Source organism: Manis javanica, chromosome 13 (assembly GCF_040802235.1).
Source record: "Manis javanica isolate MJ-LG chromosome 13, MJ_LKY, whole genome shotgun sequence".
In the NCBI taxonomy this organism is placed as follows: domain Eukaryota; kingdom Metazoa; phylum Chordata; class Mammalia; order Pholidota; family Manidae; genus Manis; species Manis javanica.
The window spans coordinates 42,900,009-42,923,811 of record NC_133168.1 but is presented as its reverse complement, the minus strand read 5'-3'; the positions used below and the strand labels follow the sequence as shown (position 1 = coordinate 42,923,811).

Here is a 23,803-nt window from a genome sequence, read left to right as displayed (position 1 = left end):
CACTCTTCCTTCCAATTCCATTGGCCCCATCTAGTTTGACCATTTTCCCCCACATATTCCTCCCACCCCATTAATTCTTGCAGAGATCATGACTTTTCCCAGTGGATTTCATGGTTTAAGGCATGCCCTTTCCAGTCCAAATTCCACAGAACTTTACATTTGTGTTAAAACCCAATCATTATACAAAGTGGAAATATTTCACCATGAATCTCAAATAAAGTACTTTTTCCCCAATGACAGCAACATTATGCTAGCTATCATTTAAGTTAATTTTCAAATAATTTCATCACTCTTCTCTTTCCTTTGTTTCTCACATTTTCTCATAGCCTACAAGTAACCCAGGAAAAAAAATGTCCTAAAGGCATTGTAACACAGAGGCGGAAGCACTGCACTCAGTTCTGGTTCCAGCTCATCCATTATCAGCTGTTGACTTGGAGGAGTCATCTTCTTTCTCCTTAGGTAAATGGCTGAGCCTTGCCTATCAAACAGGGAGGAAATATTTATCTTGCCTATCTTGCTTATCTCTCTCCACGTTGCTCTGGGAATCAGGAAGATCCTCTACAATAAAACAACAAATATGTAGTATTGTTATTACCCTTCTTGAAGAACTGCAAAAGTAAAACATGTGCTTTTTCTGTTGAACATGATATTCAGATTGGGATCTTAGAAGGGTAGCTGTGATCACACTCTTGAGTCTTACAGCTTCCTTTTGGGATTGTCATGTTCTAATGAGTTTTGTTTTGTCTTTGAAAGATCTGTGAAAGGAGGGAACCAAAGGAATTATACTCCAAGACATGTTAAATCTAAAGGAGAAAGAACAGTAAAAGGGGATAAACCAGTGACAAATTTTAATTAGCTGGAACCGCCATTTAACTAAAATAACCCAATGGTTATTTGTGGCACAAGTGCTAATACATTCTCCTTGAAACCTAGTTAATTGCTGTAGGTATTACTGGACACTTTCCAATAGGAAATTCATGCTTATTCTCTATCATTGTGTTGTAGGTTTTTAACTGGAGAATGTGGAATGTGTATAATAAGGATGAGTTTGTTTAGCTTCTAAAGAAGAAAAAAAATACATCAACCCAAATATTACTTCATATATAAGCAGCCCTATAGCATCAGTTTAAGGAAGTTTTCATTTGAGACTGAAAAAAACAAAAGGATGTATTTGAACTCATGCATCTAAACAAACCAATGAAAGTCTAGAAATTAAGTATAACAAGAAAAGAGCAGAATGCTAGGAACAAAGGCCACAGTTACATTTTCCTAAAATTTGGTGAAATAAACGTTAATCAGAGTTCACAAAGCTTAAATTTTCCTTTGAATTGCAGAGGGGTAATCAGGTAAAGAAATCAACCATTAATGAAGTATAATTTTTTATTTGAAAATTATTGTCCCATATTAAGAAGGCTCTGTAAGTTTGGTCATTTATTCATCCAGATGTTAAAAACCAATACTTACTGAGGGCCTCCTGCATGTGAGACTCTTGTGCACGATGTGTTAAGATATGCTGGTTTGGACCTCTTGGCCACATGGAGCTGGCAACAAATGCCAAAAGAATTGCACAAACAGGCCATATAAAAAACAGCCTCTTCTGGATGGGTGGGAAGGGAGGGATAAGGGAAAAAGAAAGGGGGCATTACGATTAGCATGTATAGTGTGGGGGTGGGGCACGGGGAGGGCTGTGCAACACAGAGAAGAGAAGTAGTGATTTTACAGCATCTTACTTCGCTGATGGACAGTGACTGTGAAGGGGTATGTGGGGGGGACTTGGTGAAGGGGGGAGCCTAGTAAACATAATGTTCTTCATGTGATTGTAGATTAATGATACCAAAAAAAAAAAAGCCCCCCCAAAAAACAGCCTCTTCTTCTGCATAGAAAGCACGTCACTCTAGGAGGCTCTGGCTCAACGCAAAGGCTGCTTCTTTTGGAAATCTCTTAGGCATTCCTCCGGCTTGGTGTTCATCATAGTCCCTGCCTTTAACTAATTTTGTTCCTAACTCTTTAATGCACTTTTCATGGTCAGCTTTTCACTGCAGCTTTGTGTGTGACAGTCTTCCCTGGCAGCCAGTGGATGTCTTAAATGGAAAAGTTTTATTCATCCATCTGTAGGATTTTGCACGATACACTGTAGGAACTCAATTAGTGATTATTGACTGGAAAATTTGTACATCTTTACTTGCATGAGCAAAAGCTGTATCATAATTTAAAAATGAAGATTTGCAAATATTTTATATCCACTCCTGCTCCATGCAGTTCTAAAAAGATATATATTTATACTATTTGTGAAAATATGGAAAACTCATGTATTCATTTATAAAAATGTTCACAAGAAAATTAGCATTATTCTACTCAAATTCCTTTATTTACTTACTGACCCTTAATTTATTGTTTTCTAATTTTTTCCTACCATGTATTTCTACAGCTGTGACAATTTTTAAACTAACCTATTAACTAGATATTTGGCAATTGCTACATTTTCAAAAACTTTAATATTTTTGCATTACATGAAATTGCAAATAACATGTTTCATCCATTCATTCATTCAGCCATTACTGTCTACCATGTGGCAGACGCCATGGAGGAAGCGCAGATCCTGTTTCAGAGGACAAAGAGTTACGGCTGGAGTAGCTGATAAGAAATGTACACAAATGACCAAAATCAAAATTTTATCTAAATTTCTTATCTCTAATTTATCTGAAATTAATTCAAAAAAATTTTGAATGAAGCCTCAGTAAGCTAGAGAATGAAATAAAAGGACCTGATGAAAGTGATTAAGATTCAGAGATAGAGATATATTCATGTTTCAGATTCAGTTAATACAAATAGTTAAATATCCAGTCTCATTGTCTTCTTAGAGTCAAGTCAATATTGTAAACATTTGTAATAGGCAAAGTAAAATAAGGCTTTTTAATTGCAAATATAATGCTTGCATTGTACAACTGCTTTTATGTTGTACTTTGGCCAACATAACCAAGAATCTTAAAAATATTGACAAACTTTGACCATATGATCCCACTGTGAAGCTCCCTTAATCCTTGAAGTCCCCAGGATAGCCCTCTTTGATTGTATTGTTGCTTCTGTGAAGGAGAGGATATAAAACTATTTTCACATTTAATAAACATATGCTTTGTGGCATGAGGCTAACGAGATACTTTGCATTTTGCTCCATTTAATCATCATTATTAATCTACCACATAGTAGACTTTCTTCAAAGCTTGGAGATGGGTGGCACCTCTCAAAGGTCACACAGCTTATTTAAGTCATAGAGACAGGATTCAAGTTCAGCTCTGTCTGACTCTAAAGCCTGTCACTGATGGCTCACAATATTCACAGCCTACTGACCTAGCTTTTTTATATAACTTACTCCCCATGTTATGTTTCTCTTAAGTCTAAACAACAGTTCCTTGACTTGTTATTTTGTTTTTATCTCAAAGTTCTAAGAAGTATGAATTTTTGGGAGAATTGACTCAAAAACAGTTTACTTACTCATTTCCTTTCATTTTTCTTTTAACCATTTCTCCCTCCTTCATATCTCATATACCAAAGAAAATACACCTCACATCTCATACTGAAGAGAAACAACTTCAGGGCTAAATGCCTCCTGAATTTATTTTTCACATTCATAGAATTTGGATGGATGTAACAAAGCTTGCTTTAAAAGGCTTCCTGCTGTGGATTATAGGTCCAAAGAATAAAATAGGCAAACTTAGTTATGCAAATGATTTCATAGTTCTCACTCTGTTCTATTATATCATTGTATCATTATAACCTAAAAACACGATTGTTGTGAATACCAGTTGGATTGCCCTCATGAAATAATATGGTGCTTAAAATATACTGTAATAGTGGAGAGCAGATTCCGAAGACAGACTTTCCGATAATAAATCTTACTGTATACATTGGCCTGGTTACTTAAACTTTCTCAACAAGCTGAGATTTCCCTTTATGTAAAATATCCATAATGATAGAACCTATCACATAGAGTTGTAGGATTACTTAAATGGCATACTTAAGTCATAGAGAACAATGCCTGGCACATGCTGTGCTTTATCTGTTTTGATTTATTAATACTCTTACATAACAAAGATAAATAGAATGCTCCTGCCAGTGACATATATGATAAAAAGTAAAAAGATCGCTTTTAGACATCAAGTAGCCTTAAATAAGGTATCTCAGAAAAACATTTAAATCTATTGCTATGATATAATATCTGAGTAATACTCTAATCAAATGGCTTAGACACATAGTGGGTGTCCATGAATGTGTGCAAACAAAAAATCTGTGTGCAATTCTTGAGAGGAATTTTTTTAAGTAATTTTTTTTTTAATATAGCTCCCTCAAAGAGTATAGGCCCTAATACTAACAAAGAGGCTTCCCCTTTGTACCCAGTGAAACGCTGCCTCCGGAGCTCTTAGGATCAGCCGGCAAACAATTCAAGAGAAAAAGCAGTGGGAGAAGGGGAGGTAGTGTTCCGTCACTTCTCTCTAGCTGGCCAATGTTAATTATTCCTCAGATCTGACAGGTGAGTGTTTCTCTGCTGCACATTTTAGTCTCTGATGCAATTGTGTATTATTCCAAGATACTGAAAGAGCTCAATTTTTCCCTTTCAAATTTTGTCTCTGAAATCTTCAGGAGAAGCTACTATGTTAACAAAGGCAATTTTAAGTCAAAAAGCAGAACTCAGCTTTCTTAAGAGTGTTGATTTGTTCTGATATTTTATCAACTCTCCTGATGAGTTATTTCTGGATTGTGTTAAATATTAAAAATAAAAATGTGTACCCAGTGAATTATCTTCTGGCTTTTCTACACTGAAAGAAAACTCAAAACAGTATCTCAAATATTTCTACTAGTTCTTACATAGATACAGTCAAACACGTTTCCATTCAGACCCACCTGGCTAGACTAGAGTTAACTTACTGGTTTTTCTCACATGTAAATATGCACTTTGGCTAAATAATATTAATAGGGAAAGTTACATATTCCATGTGGTATAAAGATAATTATTTTCCGTTGACTCAGAAAACTTACCTTTCAACTAAGCTTGAAGGAGAAAGAAACTAGAATGGAAGTATTTGAAATGAGAACTCTGCCACAGCTACCTTCCTTGGTCCAAGTTCATGTTTAATTAAATTGACATCAATAATTCCATAAATCACTTGGATGTTCATAGATCATAAGTTATTGTCTTTGATTCTAAGGTCAAATACTTACTGATAACAACCTTTGTGCCTCTTAGGGGGGCTTGGCCTGCCACCAAACTGTACTGCTTCTCCCGTGGAGGCAGGCCCATTACTACTGTAAAACTCCCTAGAGAATGATGCGCCACCAGGAGCCCCCCAGTTGCTCAGCAACAGCCCCTTATGACTGCTCCTCTGGGACTGCCAGGCAACAGCGTGGAGCCTGGCCCCCCCGCCGCTCCCAGCACACTGCCTCTCAAGAGGGCCAGGTTAACAGGAGGCCCTTGGCCCTAAGTGACTAATTACATAATCTATACACATTTCTCAGAATGCTCTCCAACTGTCACTAAATAAAAACCAGGGCAGAGCTAGTTCCTAACCTGAAGAGTACCCTTGAATCTATCCTTAATTTAAACTCTATCCTTGGATCTTCAGACAAGCTGACAGAAAACTAATGCATCAGAGCCAAAAATCTGTGGCCAAAAAAATGTATTTAAAAAAGCACACACACACATAAAGGAGGCCATTCCTTTTCAAATCACATTTAAAATATGACCTTCAAAGTTTCATAATTTCAAAGAATTTTGTTATTTGGATATTTTCTGTTAACAGATGAAAAAATGGGTAAAACATAAGAATCACGTTATTCTTATGGCAAGCCTGTTCCTAAAATATTTTAACACACGACTCTATTTAAGAATAGCAATTTCTAGAAAAGACCTTCAACTCTTATCTGGAGTTATACTACATTTACCATCTTCATCCTCAAGGTCTCCTTAGTTCTAGACTCTGAACTCAATGAATATAAATTAGGCATATTTTTCCATCTATATCCAAACAACTTCCTTGGACAAATGCAATGACTTGATCAATCAATCTAAAAACTTATCACACATCAAAACATGAGTCCAGCCTTGCCCTTGTCCCCCCACTGTCCCTTACCTCTCTGTTATAGAGCAAGAGGTATGTGCTCTGAGAGACGTGGACTTGAAGCCAGTACACCACAGTACAAATAAGAGCCTCCTACTCCACTAATTCAAAACCTTCATTCAAGTCCAAGCTATTTAGCATGATATAAAAGGCACTTCTGAATCTATTTCCAAATGAACTTTCAGCCACATCTGCTGCTGTCCACTATGTTGATTTGATTATAGTTTCCTAAACACAGGACACACTTGAAGTTTCTCCTTTTCCTAGGACACATTCCTCTTTGCCTGGCAAATTAATAGTTCTCTTTCAAGGTCTAACAATAGCATCACCTCCTCTGGGGAACAGTCCCTGATTTTACAATTATTTGTAACCACCTTGGAGCCTCCTTAGACTTGATTCATATTGCTACTGGGACATCAGTCAAATTGTTTTACAGTTATTTACCTACTCGACATTCATCCCATGTTCTTCAAGGCCTAGGACCTTGTTCTGTTCGGGCTGGCCTCCTTGGTGCCTGGCATATTCCTTGGCATTAGGAAGGTGTTTATACTATAGTTGATGAATAACTAGAGAACAGTACTCCTAGGAAAAATAGTAAAATGCATTAGGATCAGGTGTTTTTAATCTCTTAGTTAATAAGGATGGTTAATAATGTAATTCATCAAAACCTGAAACAAAAATTTAATCTCCTGACTTCTGGGCTGGTCTTCTTGCTAAACTATGACAATCATGAGGGCAAATAAGCAGATACCTCTGCAGTGATCTGATCCATCCAGTAAAATGGCAAATATAACCAAATTGCTTGTGCCGCTTTTATTATAATCATACAACATGCAACTCAAAGGAGCTACATGGTCAGGTAACAAGATCACTAAAAGCTGATCTGGAGCTGGTGTCAGGAAAGCAGTTTCCCATTCAGATGAACAAAGTTCTTGTAGGCATCTTGGTGCAACTTAAGTAGGGAAGAGAGTATAAAAGAAACCCCAAAAATGTTTTGGGGGAGGCTAAATAAAAAGCAACAGGAAGCTATTCTAATTTTAAAATCTTCACAAAACAGCATTTACTCCACATCTGTCTCCCTCAAAGCACTAATCAAAGAAGCAGGAACATGAACACAGTACACAAAAGTTCACAGATGCAGCAGCCAAGTATAATATCATGGAGCCACACGCCTCTAACTCACCACCTCAGCAGACAGAGCGGTAGGCCTCCATTTTCAAATAGAACAATGTTTTTGTGCTTTTTCTATAAATTCTTAAGTTTACATATATTTTTATGCAACTATACTGCCAAATACTTATAATAACAGTAATATGCTTATCTAAGTCAATCCACATAACACAAATTTTAATTAGTAGAAATCTGAATTGTTAGCCTGTCTGTGGTAATCAGAAAGAGAATTCCTACTCTACTATGAGCTTGTGTGTTCTATACTCTGCTAAGGCTGTGCTTATTCAACTAGGAGACCTGTACCTTTGGAAAACTTGACTGTATACTGGAAGATACAATCACATGATAAATTTTGTATATCAAAAACAGTCTTACTAGATAAAATAAATATACATACACACACATTATAAGCATACTTGTATTTTAAAGCAAAATAAACACATTATAAAGTAAACTGCAAAACATATACATACTTGTAAGATGAATATGAAATTGCAAAGAAACTACACTTTTCTGTGGAGCACTTTGAATCATGCCTCTAGATTTTTGGGGATTCTTTGGTGGAAAAGAGTGAAAAGCCCTTCTTTTGAGAATTCCCTCCTAAATTTTGTTGAGATGAAGATTTCTTCACTTTCATGTAAAAAGATAAATATCTTTGGCTCTAGCCTACTACCACCATGGACCTCAAAGGAGGCACCCCATTCAGACATACCATTGCTCTCCTATTGCAGCTTAACCTTTATATATCTGTTTCATTTTGAGGTAAAAATCTTTTTTTCTCCAATATTATTCCTAAATCTTTCTTCAGGTACCTCACAAGACCAGTCGAAAACCCTATGTATTTAAAACAGTCCTTCAAATAAAAATAATGGACACAAATAATGGAGAGGTACTGGTTACCAAAAGTGTACTGGTTATTTGACAATCATTAATTATAACAGTAAAACTGCAAGTAAATAGCATCACCTCTATATTTACCAAAAAAAAAAAAAAAAAATAGAAATAGCCTGCAAAAGAATAAGCAACTTTCCCAAAATAGCACAGCTAGCTAGAATCAGAGCTGAGATTACAAGCCAGAGCTAACTCCAATCTGAGTTTGTTTCTCTGCTTTTTAATACATGATGTCATACTGTATTGCCATGCTCCCTTTCCCAAGCATTTATTTCTTTAAGTTAAATATTTCCATTTTATAACTATTCCTTATATCATTTCTGAAGTAACTCACCGTCCAGGTCAGTTTGTGTGTGTGTGTGTCTGTGTGTGTGTGTGTCTGTGTGTGTGTATTTGTAGGAGCAGAGGGTCCCAAGAATCTGAATATGGCAAAAGGGAATTGAGCCATCACGTTCCCTTGTTCTGGATAAGACACTTTATTTTGCAACTTAAAAATATACTACCTTTGGAAAGGGTAACCCTCTTACACTGCTGGTGGGAATGTAAATTAGTTCAACCATTGTGGAAAGCAGTATGGAGGTTCCTCAAAAAACTCAAAATAGAAATACCATTTGACCCTGGAATTCCACTCCTTGGAATATACCCAAAGAATACAACTTGTCAGATTCAAAAAGACATATGCACCCCTATGTTTATCGCTGCACTATTTACAATAGCCAAGGTATGGAAGCAACCTAAGTGTCCATCTATAGATGAATGGATAAAGAAGAGGTGGTACGTATATACAATGGAATACTATTCAGCCTGAAGAAAGAAACAAATCCTACCATTTGAAACAACATGGATGGAGCTGGAGGACATTATGCTCAGTGAAATAAGCCAGGCGGAGAAAGACAAGTGCCAAATGATTTCACTCATATGTGGAGTATAACAATGAAGCAAAACTGAAGTAACAAAATGGCAGCAGATTCAGACTCCTAGAAGGGACTAGTGGTTACCAAAGGGGAGGGGTGTGGGAGGGGGGGTGGGGAGGGAAGGAGAAGGGGACTGAGGGGTATTATGTTTAGTACACATGGTGTGGGGGATCACTGGGAGAACAGGGTATCACAGAGAAGGGACTTAGTGGATCTCTGGCAACTTGCTGCACTGATGGACAGTGACTGCATTGGGGTGTGGGTGGGGACTTGATAATATAGGTAAATGTAGTAACCACATTGTTTTTTCATGTGGAACCTTCATAAGAGTGTATATCAATCATACCTTAATAAAAAATTTAAAAGAAATATATATATATATACTCCCTTTGTTGTACAACCACTTGCCATTACCAATTCATATTGAATTGGCAATAAAGAAAAATATTTTTGTATTTTATTAACATTTTTTCTCTATCTGTTTTATTTTTAAAAATGTATACAATTCTTATATTTATTCACATATAAAAAATCTGTCAAAATACTTTTTGACTCACTGAGTCCACCACTAATTACATGACTCTGTATTCAAAACTTCCAAGGATGCAAATTAGCCACAAATTTATATCCAAAGTCTTCATCCCAGCATTTAAGACTCTTCACTACAACCTCAATATATCTTTCCACCCTCAGCTTCTCCTGGTCCCTAAAATTCCACACAGCTCTGTCTCATTATTTTCTATTTGTACCTTTGTTCATGCTGTTCTCTCAGTCAGGAATGCTTTGGCCACTTTGCCCACAAATTCTATCAGTCCTTCAAGGACCATCCCAATTACTACACCCTCTATATAGTCTTTCTAAGTAACTTCAAAGTTTATTTTTCTCTTTTTTGAAACCTTACAGCACTTTTAGTTCTTTCATGGCACCTGTCACAGTCTGTCTCACAGGAAAATTGCGTATATTATCTTCCCTCGCTTCCCCCAAACAGATGGAATTGTAAGCTTCTTATAGAAAGGACAGAGTCTCACTCATGCCAGTATGCACTACTGCACTAATGCAAACACTTTAATCCAGGAAGGTGCTTTTTAATAGATATTGGTTTATCTGAATTTAGTGAACTATTCATCTGAGAGATCCATGTACTGAGTTCCAAAATTCATTAAAAACTTTAATACAGGACCTCTATAACCATCCACAGAAACAAACCTGAAAATGAATGGGCACAAATAGCCCTAAAGTATGAAATTTTGCTCTATTTAGAGTAACACACATACTGTTTTCAATGTACTGATTTCATGATGAACTGAAATCATATTATTTATATTGGCATAAACATGTTGACAAGAAAACAAAATCTCTGGAGATTAAGAGACTTCTTCAGGATCACATGACTAATTAAAGCTAAGTTGGCCTCATAACAAAGCATTTTAATTTCTAGTTTCATTATTTTTCCACTATTATCCCACAAACCATGTGTCAACATGCTTTCTTAAATGTTAGTTGCAAAATTATTTACATAAAGAAGATTTCCTTCTTTCTTATTTATTATTTATAATCAGAATATTACTTGAATAGAATTTAAAATAAAATTCATTAACAATGATTAAGGAAGATTATATTGAACAAAATTCATACAAACCTTGCTTATTTTGCAACTTAACTACAAGGACTACAGTCAAAAACTATGCTATTTAAAAAAAAACTGCTGTTCAGTGAAAATAAATGTAATAAAATCTATATACTAATAGCATTCGCAATTTTACTCATAAGACATTCCTAAAGGTTTAATCACAGAATGTTTATTCTTCTGTTTTGTTTTTAACCTGTTTATCACCAGTTTGGAGGAGAGTAAAAATTTTCCTGCCCATCATCCACTTCCCCTTCAGGAAGCCTTCCCTCCTATACTTACTCCATGTTGTTAACAAGAAGGAAGCTGAGACCCAGACCTGACAAATCAGAACTCCAAATGCTCCGGCACATAGTAATTGGTTCAGAAGTGGTGTGTGACTCCAACCTGCCCCAGCAGGCTTACTCTATCTCTCAATCCAGCAAATGCTTAAAGTGGGTTCATGATGCAAGTTAGTCCATTTTAGGACTGGTGCTAATGCTACTAAGTAAAGACACTTTTTCTTTTTGAATTTGTACTTGAGAAGTTAGCGTTGGAGCTATTGATAGCTATTTTGTCACCAAGCAGAGCCTGAAAATGAAACAAGTTAAAGGAGAGTAGATAGAACCAAGAAGTAGAAGGAAATCAGGTCCTTACAAAATAATCTCAGCTCCAGACCAAACTGTAGCTAAAAGCTGGGTTAACAAATATCTAATAAATCCTTTTCTCCCTTTCTCCTTAAGCCACTTGGATGTGTATTTTCTGTCATGGACAACTGTAACATTCCTGACTAATGCACTTAGTTATCTGAATTTCTCAACCAACGACAGATTAAAAGGGATATAGGGGAAGAGAGGGAGCAGTATGAGCTATCATATACTTCAGAGGAAATAGTAGCTGACAGCTTGAAAATGAAGATGAAGACAGGTGATGTGTAAAAAGAAAATAAGGAATTCCAAAAACTTCCAAAGTGTAAAGTCTTTACATTAAAGGCTTACTCCATGTAGCATCCTGGGAAACCCCTTGGTTCCAGGAAAACCAGAACAGTTGGCCATGCTACATAGGAGTATAATGATTCTTGCAATGATTTGTACAGACAAGAAGATAAGGGGTCATTAGGCCATGGAGCATTCAAGGCAGACGGAGGTGAGGTTCTGGGTTGCTGAACTTATAGAGGAGAGGGTGGTAAGGGAATAACCAGAAGCACATAATTCTTAGGTACTCTACTGACTTAAGCTGATGGGAACATGGAATCCACTGAGAAACATCTTACCCCCAGCATAATAGCATGAAAAGTGGACATAGATGGGGTGAAGAATCTGTCATATCAATGATCCCAAAGCACAAATGTAATGTGAATCTTTTGGATTGGTGTAAAAAAATACAGGACGCTATGCCCAGAGAGTTCCTGAATTTGAGATTTTAGGAAAGAACAGTTTAATATGATAACAAGTCCAGGGTTGGCTACAGAGGTGGTTCGGTGAGAAGAAGTAAATGAGAGTACTGCTTGAGTTGTGGAGGCCAAAAACTGAAAGGTGTGGTGTTGGGTGTAAACATGGAGTCACCCAGATTGAGGACAGGAGAAGGGTAGGAGAAGATGGAGTGTACCAGTTGCTGGAGTCTTCAGTGAAGGAGGGTTTTGTTCAGGTGGTGAGTAGATAATAGGAATGAACAATGGTAAAGGATAGTATAATCAGATGGCTCAAAGAACAGGGGAGAGTAGAATAGAATGGAGAAATAATGATTTAGAGGTGGGATGTGGGATATGGAGGGCATGTGATCCACCTTTCCAATCAGAGATTCCTGGATTATGGAATAATAAAAAGTCTCCAAAGAACTCAAGAGGAAGTAGTACACCCAGGCGAGAGTCAAGTTTCAGGTCTATTGAGAAAAGCAGAGGCTAGGAGGAGCTCATTGTGATTGAACAGGTGTTTCAGAGGGCGTGATGGAATGGGTTTTGAAGGAAAAATAAAAAGTAGAGATTAGATCAGGTAGAGGCAGTACAAAGAATAATAATATTTCAAAGCAAAGAGGAAAAATGAGTAAAGTAATGATAAAAACAGAGATATGAAGCATTAGAAAATCATGTTTTGCAAGGCTCACAAAATAATATATTCCAAACTAGCAATGTGAGAATTAATGATAGCCTGTGGCTATAACATGGGACATGGAATTCCTTTTCCCTTTGGGGTGAGGTGCTGCATCACAGATATGGATCAAGGCAGCTCAGGGACGCAATGGAAGAGCCTGTAGTTACAAGCAAGTGACGTTGCGAAGTCGGTGGGACTTCACCAGGGTAGGGACAGCTGAGAGGAAGGAAGATTTCAAGGACGCACAAGGGTAAAGAGGCACAGGATGCTATTTCAAATCAGTGAGGAAGGAACCCATAGTAGAATAGATGGATTTGACATAAGTTTAGACATTAAAATATATAATAGTAACATTAGATTTCTTCTTTCCCTACTAAAATAACTTTCAAATGATTAAAATTTTAAATTAATTAAAGGACTTACGCTAGTGTAAACATGGAATTCACTGAGAAACATCTTTTTATGTAAGTAGGAAACTTTTCGTAACTGGAAAAGTCCGTCTCATGCTTAACAAAATCAGAAACTATTTGAGAAGAAATTGGCAGATTTGACATCCATAAAATTTAAGTATTCTACAAAACAATCCTCCCTAACTAGTTTATGGCAAAAAAGAATCAGATTTAAAAATTGAAACATAATAGACATACAAAGAGTTAATATCCTTATGCAAAGAACACTTTTGAAACAAAATAGGATCAAAAATAGGCAAAGAATATAAAAAAGCAATTTGTAGAAATAAATTCAAAGTATCTCATAAACATATTTGTTAACTAAACACATTCAGCTTCAAAAGCAATCAAAGAAATACAAATAATGAGCTATCTTTTCCTACTGATTTCTAAATTAAAATTTTTTGAAACCATTTTAGTATATTAGTAAAAATGTTATTTTAAGTATAAATTGCTACAGGCTTTTCAAAAGAAATTTTGCAAAATGTATCAAAAATATTTAAAAAGTGAATATCCTTTGACCTAGCATTTCTTTGTCTAGCAATGTATTCAAAGGAATTCATTCAATAGGTTTGTACAATATATAAAGATTATGAACAGTCATCTACTATGGTATTATTTATAAAATCAAATTTTGGAAAATATTTTGCAAATTTACCAATAGAGATCAGTTAAAAATTTAACAGAATACTACACAGTGTCTAAAAACATGCTGTATTGCTTTAGAACAAATGAGATTATTTAGTAAAGGAGATAAGGGGCATATGATATTTTACTTGTCTTTAAAAAGCTACATATATGCAAAGAATTTTATAACTAGTAGTGGAACTATAGGCTCATCTTATTTGCTTAATACAACTCTAAAATTTCTGATTTTCATTGCAATGTATGTTATTTCAAAAAAGCTATTTCAATATGTTAAAGTTTAAAACTTAGTGGTATTTTAAGTGGCAAACATTACCTGTCCAGAGAACATGTGAAATAATTCATTATAATGTAATAATGGATAGTAGAGAAAAGGAACAGATTGAAAAAAAATCACTTTATTACATATTCACATCTGTGGTTTTTGGTGAAGAATTTACAACAGCAAGTACATACTGTCCATGGAAAAACTGAAGTCTACAGTTGAACATTGTTAACATTTAAAGAAATGTATTTTAGTAGTTTGGGTATGTTTTTCTTTTCCTTGTTTCTCATTTCTTTGTTAAATCAATGATTACTACAGGATGCAGCAAAATTAAAATACAGCTTCTCAGTAAACTAGAAAACTCTGTTTCATACCCTTAAATTTTATCTAGCCAAATACCATTTCATGGGTTACTTTACATAATAAGAAAAAATCTTACTTTTTAAAATTTGCTCTTCCTATTCATTTTATTCTGGTAGTAGTAATTTTAAGAGGAAGTAAAAGTAAAATCAAACTGCACATGATTATTGCATTGATATAAAAATGTATCCTTATAAACATATAAGACTGAGAGACTTGATATTGAAGTGATAATGACTGAATATTAGAACTGAAATTTAAAAATCTTTAAGTGTTCTTGATAGTGTAATGGCTTTATGTAATGATAGTGATATTTTTATGATAAAAATATCCAAAAGAAAGTTAACAAGTAAAGTAAACCCATAACAATCCTTTTGTAAGATAATTTGAGATATTTTTCAATAAAACCTAAACTGTTGTCATTTGTCAAAATTCATATTTCATTAATCCATATTTCAGGTGAATTATATTGAGACAAAACCTCCAAAGTGAGGAACTGAACCAATTGATTATTGTGTTAGGACCAATAAAATTACTTATGGATATTACAAGAAATTTTCAAAAAATTAGGATAAATTGAGATACTTTTTAAAGAGTTGGTAACAATAAACATCTCTGAGTTTAAAAATGCTTTATTTCCTCCTTTTTTGCAATTAAAACTGAAATGTATATATTGCCTTTCGAAGCATTCAAACCTAGCACCCAAAAACATGGACTTCTCAGTATAGGTTGGGACAATGTATACTGAGTTTTATGTGAAGCCTAATATTATTCTAATATTATTTGGCAATAGTCCACAAACACCTCAGGCAACTGACCCAGTTCTACCCTGTAAGAAAAGGAATCTTCACTTCCCCCAAAAACTTTTTCCCACTCCTACCTGAGGCAAACAAATAAAAAATGTTCCCCCCACCCACCCTGCATGTTGTAGACTGGTCCCATTTCCACACTGTCAAATCCGTGTGATACAAGTGAATGGAAAACCTGAAATGACCTGGTTTAGACCTATACCTGGTTCAGTGGACATGGACTTCAACTGCGTCAGGTTACAGTGGTTGCACTGCCCCTTATCACTTTGTTCATTGTTGTAACCATCTTTACAGCTGATACTTAGGATGGGCACTGGGTGTGTGTCATGCTCAGCCGTGACTTTTACAAATGTCCCATAAGAGTGAATGAGCTTGAAGTGTTTTGAGTTAAAATGGTAGAAAGGCTGTAAATTTAGACACCAATCAGACTTGATTTGTTACCTCAACTCTAACACTTCCTGTAAAGGACTTAGGATAGTTACTCTCTTCACCTAGTTATCTGGAAAAATAGAGCCATAAAACTACCACGACAGGATGGAGAATAAATGGAAATAGGACTCCTAGTTTGGACCTGGTTTGTTACTCAGCAAATAGGAGTTTCCTTTCTCTGAATAGGTATGATCATTTCCATGGAAGGAAAAAATAGCTACTGTCTCTTAGACAAATTTCAAGTTTCTTTTACGGATTGTAAAATATATTATATGTTTAAAGTCTCTACCTTTGCCCCAAACCCATTTCCTCCTTTGGAAATCAGCTCCATGAATTATCTTTTCTGTACCTTTGGCCTCTCCCACACTAATTGGCCCTTCATGGCATCTAAAGAGAGAACCAAAGCTGTCCTTGAAACACTAAATACAAATTAATTTGGCCCTGTGTCCTGACCCCATTACCCACCCAACATGAATACTTTACACTAGCTGACCCCATTTCCTTATTTCACATTTCTCACTCAATACGATTTAGCTCTCACCTGTCAATCATACAGCCATTACTCTTCCTTTCCATTTGTCAAATAAAAGGCCCTGTCAGCCCTTCTCTTACTAGAGCTTCTGATGACTATGACCTGTTGCTTAAGCCACACATGTTGAAGCTCTGTAAGCCCTTGTTGCTATGACAATGCCTTTCCAGTTTCTCTTCTTAGGCTCCTAGGAAAACTCATTCCCAGACTTCAGTTTTCTCCCATTTCCCTTCCCATTCTCCTTGCTTTTGTAGGCAGTCTCATCATTACATCTACCTCCTGGATGCCAATGTCAACTAAATCTATGTCTCCTAAGCTTCGTATAACACAGCCTTTTGGATATCTTCATATCAAGATAAAGAGTTACTCTTTATCTTCCCCCATATGCACTGTATTGGCTTCTGAGGGCTGCCATAATGAACTGCCACAAACCAGGTGCTTTAAACAACAGGAATTTATTCTCATATAGTTCAGGAAGCCAGCAATCCAAAATCAAGGTGTCAGTAGAGTTACTCCCTTTTGGGGGACTCTGAAAGAGAATCCATTTCAACCCTCTCTCTCTTAGCTTCTGATAGTGGGTGGAAAATCTCAGAATCCCTTCCATCTGCATAACTCCAATCTCTGCTTACATTGTCACAATGTGTGTCTTTCCTCTATGTGTCTCTGTGTGTCATTTCTCCTCTTCTTATAAGGACACCAGTCATATTGGGTTAAAAGCTCACCCTACTCCAGTATGACCTCATCTTAACCAATTACAACAGCAATGATCCAATATCTAAATAAGGTCACATTCTGAGGTTCCAAGAAATACATGAATTTTGAGGAGACATTATCCAACCCAGTAACCCAGTAAACCCACCAAGTCTGCCTTCATTCTCATATGGCCACCTTTGTAGGCAGTGAAAGCCCTCAACTTTAAGCCATGGATATGAGAAGCACTCTTCATTCCCATCCCTCTTTGACTTTATATCCCAATTATCATCAAGCTTGATCATTTTGGCTCCTGATATTTCTAGACTTCGAATGTTCTCATTCATCTCTAATACTTCATCCCTAATCACGGACTCACTCTTTAGTATCTCTTGCTTGGCTGGCAGACAACAGTCTGTCCAATACCCCTCAAATCCAGCCTCTTCCGAGCTATAAAAGTGATATAGGTACATACATACAGCTTCATGGAATATTAGAAAGTTGTAGAGTTGCTTTTTATTTTTCAGTGAAAAGTTCTGCTTCTTTACTGCAACATACACAATTATGATAGACAACCTTCTTCAGGGATATAGAAATAAGAGGCAATAGTTTCTGTGGAAGCCCTGGTCTTGTAATGGCTTCTTTTGGCTTGATCGACTCTTTATAAACCTTCAGAATGTGACAAAATCCACCATATGTATAATTCAGCTTTTTTTTCATTAGATTTCAAGGTCTCTCTGGGAAAGGTAGACAAAAAGGGCTTATTTCAGTGTTTTGAGATTTAATATTATACCTGGCTCCAGAGACTACATGATAGAAGTACTTATTCTCATCTTTAAAATAAACAAACATAATGAACTAATGTACCTGCAAGAGTTGTAAGTTATCATTAGTTACTCACACACACACACACACACACACAATTAGAGAATAGTGTTTTCTCCTGAGACATATTAGCTCAGCCCAAAGATTAGTCTAGAATTAAATCATTTCACAGTTAAATATAAGTATGCTTGGGAAGATTGTTTAACTCTTTCTTGTCTTCCATGGTTTTATTCCAGAAAACATCACATTGGACCTCAGTTAACAACGCTGATTCCCGCACTCCCAAATGGGGATTCTTTGCCATCAGCATAATAGATCTTAGGGTTTGACAGGAGGTGGTGACTATAAGGAGGGAGAATCCAAGAGGTAGAGAAGGTCATTTAGCTCCATTTACATTGTACATAAAGGCTTCCACTGCTCCTCCAAACAAGTGTTCAAGCTGCTTTGGCTTCAGACTACATAACCTTAAAGTGTCTCCATTCCCTTGGCCCTCTTTCCAGACTGAGAAATCCTATTCTAGTTGATCTAGGTTTCTAGGTTAGATTACTTCTGCCTCTTCAGGAATTTATACAAATCTGAATTGTTTCAATCTTATTTAGGCAGCTCTGAGCTTCTCCTCCAACCAAGCACCCAACTCTTGGACACCATCACTTTTTAAGAATAAGAGTGACTGGAGAACACACATCGGCTCTGATTTATAAAGCCCATAGCATGCATCATACTTGCATAAGAAGATGCATAAAACTGCTAGCCATTTGTCATGGAGATGTAGAATGAAAAATTAATCTCACCTGAATAAAATGTGGACCAGCTACTTGAGTTCTCAAAATCAATTGTCATTCCAAGAAAAAGTAATAATAACCACTTTTGGTTATTATTGTTTTGTAGTTTTCCTGGGTGAATGTTTATGTGGTCATTGGCTTCAAATTTCCACCTTCTTTCAATGCCACTAATATTACTCACTACTGGTTATTTATTTATTTATTTATTTATTTATTTATTTATTTATTTATTTATTTATTAGTGTTTGCCTTGTGCCTCCTTGTGCTAAACCTTTTCACCTGGAGTTCTTTTATGTAATGTCACTAACAGATAATGACTTATAAAAATTACATAGAGCACATTAATATGAAAATTTCTGAAACCAATGGATTGAGAAGAACATGTACTAATGGCAGAAATTTTAAAACAGGAAGACAGAAGCCCTGGATATCCACAATATGAGATTTTTGCACATGTAAATCACTTAATCTTGGGCCAAAGATGTCCACATCTAACAACAGAAGTTTTTTAATTACTATTTGAAAGAATTATGCAGCATCTAGTTAAGGAAACTTATTTTAGCATAGAATTTAAAGTAGAGGTTGTTTGGTTTTTGTTTTGATATTCAGACAGTAATGTTTTTTTAATTCAATTAAAATCTTGGGTTCAAGGAATGAGAAAGCCACTGAATTTACTACCAAACCATTCAGTTCTGTGTCTCATTAACATCTTAAAATACAATTTTTAAACTGACTTCTTTCAGATTCTGAAGGAAACTTAGTCATAATTAAATCTGATTTACTTTCATATAGCATTTAAAAAAAGAATGGGTGAAGGGGTGAACAGGCAGAGAACAGAGGATTTTTAGGACAGTGAAAGTACTCTGTATGATAATATAATGATGGATATAAGTCATTATACATTTATCCAAACTCACAGAATATACAGGAATGAGCTCTAAAGAAACTATGGACTTTGGATGGCTGTAATGTGTCAATGTGGATTCCTCCATTGTAACAAATGTACCACCCTGGTGAGTGATACTGATAATGGAGGAAGCTATGCATGTGCCCAGACAGGAGGCATATGAGAAATCTGTGCCTTCCTTTCAATTTTGCTGTGAATCTAAATCTCCTTCAAAAAAATTGTCCTTAAAAAATATTTTATTTCTGAGAATTTTTTTTCAAATTGTTTGCTGTATTTGAACTCTAAATTTGAGAAGTCAAGTGTTTCCTCTTCCAGCCTTCTCTCTACATATGTATTTACATCTATTAAACCACATTTGATCCAGTAAGAAACATTTATTTATCTTGTATTTTCTATATTTTGTAAATAATACAACTTCTACATAAACATTATTCTAACAGGCTCTTAAAAAGTTGACATAAGTTTATCATAAAACCTGGCAATTCTACTGGTAAATATCTGCCCAACAGAAATGAAAACACATGTACCCTCAAAGACTTGCATGTAAATGTTCTTAACATCATGATTCATTATAGTCAAATTGAAAACAACCCAAATATTCATCCACTGGTGAATAGGTACACAAATATCATATATCCATACAATTGAAAACTATTCAACAATAAAGAAGAATGGAATACTGGTATATGATACAACCTGGATGAATTTCAAAAACATTATGCTAAAATGAAAGATGCAATAAACAAAATACTTCATATTATAAGATTCTATTCATATGAAATGTCCAGAAAGGCAAATTTATAGAGGCTGAAAGTAAATTAGAGGTTGCTTGAAGATAAGAATGAGAACAGAGATTAACTATAAGTAGGCATGAGGTATCTTCTTGAAATGGTGAAAATGTTCTAAAACTGAATAATAGTGATGGTTTTACAACTTGATAAAATTTCTTTAAAAACATTGAAAAGGGTAAATTTCTAAATATTAAATTTGCAGCTTAGAAGTGACTAAAAAAAGGAGAAAAAATACCTTAACAAAAATGAAATGTTACACATTTTTAAATATCCTACATAAAGTATTCCATTAGCCTTTGATATTTTGTTGAAGAAAAGCTATAGTAAAGCTAAGACTAAAAAGTCAAATACTAAGAATTCTTCGCAAAAAATTTTTTCAAAGCATACTTTGCTTCAGAATGGAACAATTCAATCTTCCAAAACCTTTTTAGAAAATGAACTTTCTTGAGATAGAATCAGTAGAGGGCCACTGACCACAGGACATACGAACAGGAAACAAGGTTTTCAAGATCCTGGTCTTAATAACATCCACGATCCATAACCTACCCCATTACAGTACTTCCTGTCAGATTCATTTTAATAATCCAATTTCTGAGCTTCCTGTCAGAACTCATTTTAATAATCCAAATTCTGAGCTTTCTGAATATTAAATCCCAGAAGGATTTTTTTTTAATGTGTGTCAATGTCAATAAGAAAAGCATGTTGTGAAGTGATAAAGTAGACAGGTGGATTTTGAATCTAGAGAAATTGAGAAATGCAATGCTCAGAATAATTCTGATCCAACAGGTTTTTAGTACCCAAACCACTAGTGTGAGTACTTTTGTTTTGTAGTTTTCCTGGGTGAATGTTTATGTGGTCATTGGCTTCAAATTTCCACCTTCTTTCAACGCCACTAATATTACTCCCTACTGGTTATTTATTTATTTATTTATTTATTTATTTATTTATTTATTTATTTATTTATTTATTTATGTTTGCCTTGTGCCTCCTTGTGCTAAACCTTTTCCAAAGGAACCAAGATCTGCTGAGTTCCTTGGGATGAGCTCTATGAAGAAGGGCCTGGCCCCCGTGTCAGCCTCACGGGGCAGAGACTTGACCACAGCTGACAAAGCAGGGGCCCGTCCTGAGAAGGCACTTCCAGGAGCTTCCCTAGGTTGCAGCAGCAGTCAGGAGCCATACGCCCACTGCCCCCTAAGTCCCTAAGACCACTTTACACCAGGTCCCTCCCTGGCTGCCCTCTGGGGTCATAGGCTCAGGGAAAATGCAATAGCTGATGCGGACTGATCCTTGGGATCACCCTGTCTAATCATCTACAGATTTTATCAAAGAATGGACGGAGACTGGTGAGGTGAGATGACTTGGCTAAAGCCACGCAGCTGGCAGAGCCAGTTAGAACTCGGGTCTCTGCTGGACACGGGCCACAAGCACCGCCTGGGGCTCGGAACGCTCGGTGCAAGGAAAATGGCATTGCGGTGAGAGAGGCGACGTGCTCGGCAACTTGGCAGAGGTCACCGATACCCACCTTCAGGGCAGAGTGAGCAAAAAGCAGTGACCAGACCTCCCTGGTTACGCCGGTTGACCTGAGCACCCCATTCACTCTAAAAGTACCCTAGCTTGCATGTTGATGATAAGGTCACCCTAGAAAAAGAGGCATCTTTGAATTCTCCCCACTCCTGTGCAGGCAGGGCAGAAAATGGGAAAGTTGCACTTGCCACATCTTCCCTCGTTCAGTCTCCCCCTACTCACCAAGCCTCGGTCCTCCATCCTCGCACCAGCAGTACCCTCTCCCGCTACCCTTCCGCCAGGCACTCACCAGCCGCGTGCAGAGCTGCCCGCCGTGTCTGGTCCCTTCGCGCTCGGCTAGCCCGGCTTCTCGGTGGCCGAGAGCTGCGACGCGGACTCTAGCTCCTGCCGCCTCTACGGCCCCCGGGGATGCTGCCGGGTGTGAGCCGTGGGCTGGAGCGCAGCCAGGCGGTGGCGGCGACTCCGGGGGCGGAGGGAGCGGCCGCCGGGACCCGCCCCTGAGCGCAGAACGCGGCTCCCCCGCGGTGGCCGGGTCTCGGTGCCGCCCCGGCCGCCGGCGAGCTCTAGTGGCAAGGGCCACGGTGGCTCTTCCCCGTTGGCGCCCTGGGCAAGACTTGTTCCTACGTGCGCCTTAACAACCAGTCATCAGTGATCGTCACAAAACCGTGTCCTCCCCGCCTGCCACTCTCAGTTCCCTCTAGTGACTGCTCAGGTTCTGGTAAGAATCTGCTTGATGTTAAGAGAGGGAATTTCACTTCTCTCCGAGCTCCTGGACACAACAACTAGTCCGTCCTACCTATTTGTGCGCGCCGCGGGGGTTTGTAGTCCAAGTGTCATTAAGGTTGCATTTTGAGCGAATCATGGATGTTTAGAGAAGGTAAGAATGTGCATAGTTTTCTTATTTGCACCGGAATTTGGATCTTCGTTTTTATTAGCAGATAATTTAAACAGATTGGGAAGCAACATGCAATGCTGACAACTTTCAGGCAATGAAAAGCACAAACAATGAATGTCAAGTTTCACTTTCAGGTTCTCATGAAGGAAAATCAGGTCTTTACTATTAAGGTCTCACTGTATGCTTTCAAAGCCAAATTAAATGGATGACAATAAACTACTGATTACTGAATACTAGTGCCCCTCTCTGCTTCCAGAGAGGTGGTTTGTCCTCACTGAAGTCCTGAGATCTCCTCTGGTTTCCTGAAAATAATTATTAGTGTTCAAAGTCTTCTTAACACCAATGTGCTGTTTGATACTCTGCTCTGGCTTCCTACCCAAGGCCTATGAAACCTGCCACTTCTCTACTGACTTCTTCTAAATTCTCTATTTAGGCCAAGGCTGTGTGAAATATGAAAATATAACTAGGCAAATATTTAAAGTGTCTATGGTGCTACAATCAAGTTCTTTAAATTATTTAATATTTCTACCCCCAAAATGTAGTAAACATCATTTCTATTTTCATGTAATAAACTGAGCCCCATCAAAGTTCGATAATTTGAATAACATGAAATAGCTAAGAAGACTTCAAATCAGTTTTTGAACTTAGGTTTTTCTGCTTTTAAGGTAGATTGATATTTTTAAACTTACACTCTGTTAATAAAGCTTGTGATTTTTCTAAATGCCAACTGGTATATTTTATTTTCTAAACACATAGTTTCTCTATGATCATACAAATATTAAAGAGATTGGGTTATTTATATTTTCAGTGTAACTTCAAAATTTATTATACAACATCAAATATATTTCTAAGACCTATTATCACTTTATTATGTAACAGTATGTAATATTGTTATCTAAGGCTAATTATTCTAAGAACTGTTCATTTTAGAGAGCCTATATTAGAGAGTGATGATAAAATATTTGTATTTACAAGTTATGTCACCATGATAGCATTTTTATGATTCTGCAACTGCATTCCTTATTTTACAAAAATAATTTTAGTAAAACCTGTATTCTGTAAATTTGATAAAACTATTAGCTCTCACTGATACACGTTTAAGTTACATATTTGAAATCA

General features: G+C 36.6%; 1 protein-coding gene across 4 annotated transcripts in view; it reads right to left on the bottom strand.

Annotated features, from left to right (window-relative positions):
• Nucleotides 1-22,457, bottom strand: part of PKIB (cAMP-dependent protein kinase inhibitor beta) — a 111,355-nt gene extending 88,898 nt beyond the window's left edge. The window contains exon 1 of one of the 4 annotated variants that reach the window (XM_036993650.2): nucleotides 22,012-22,457. The gene's annotated coding sequence lies outside the window, so the exon portion shown is untranslated. Of the gene's footprint in view, nucleotides 1-5,217; nucleotides 5,306-6,557; nucleotides 6,696-22,011 lie in introns of those variants that run through there. The other 3 variants (XM_036993645.2, XM_036993654.2, XM_073219529.1) reach the window with 3 other exon arrangements.
• Between the last annotated feature and the right edge of the window lie 1,346 nt (nucleotides 22,458-23,803).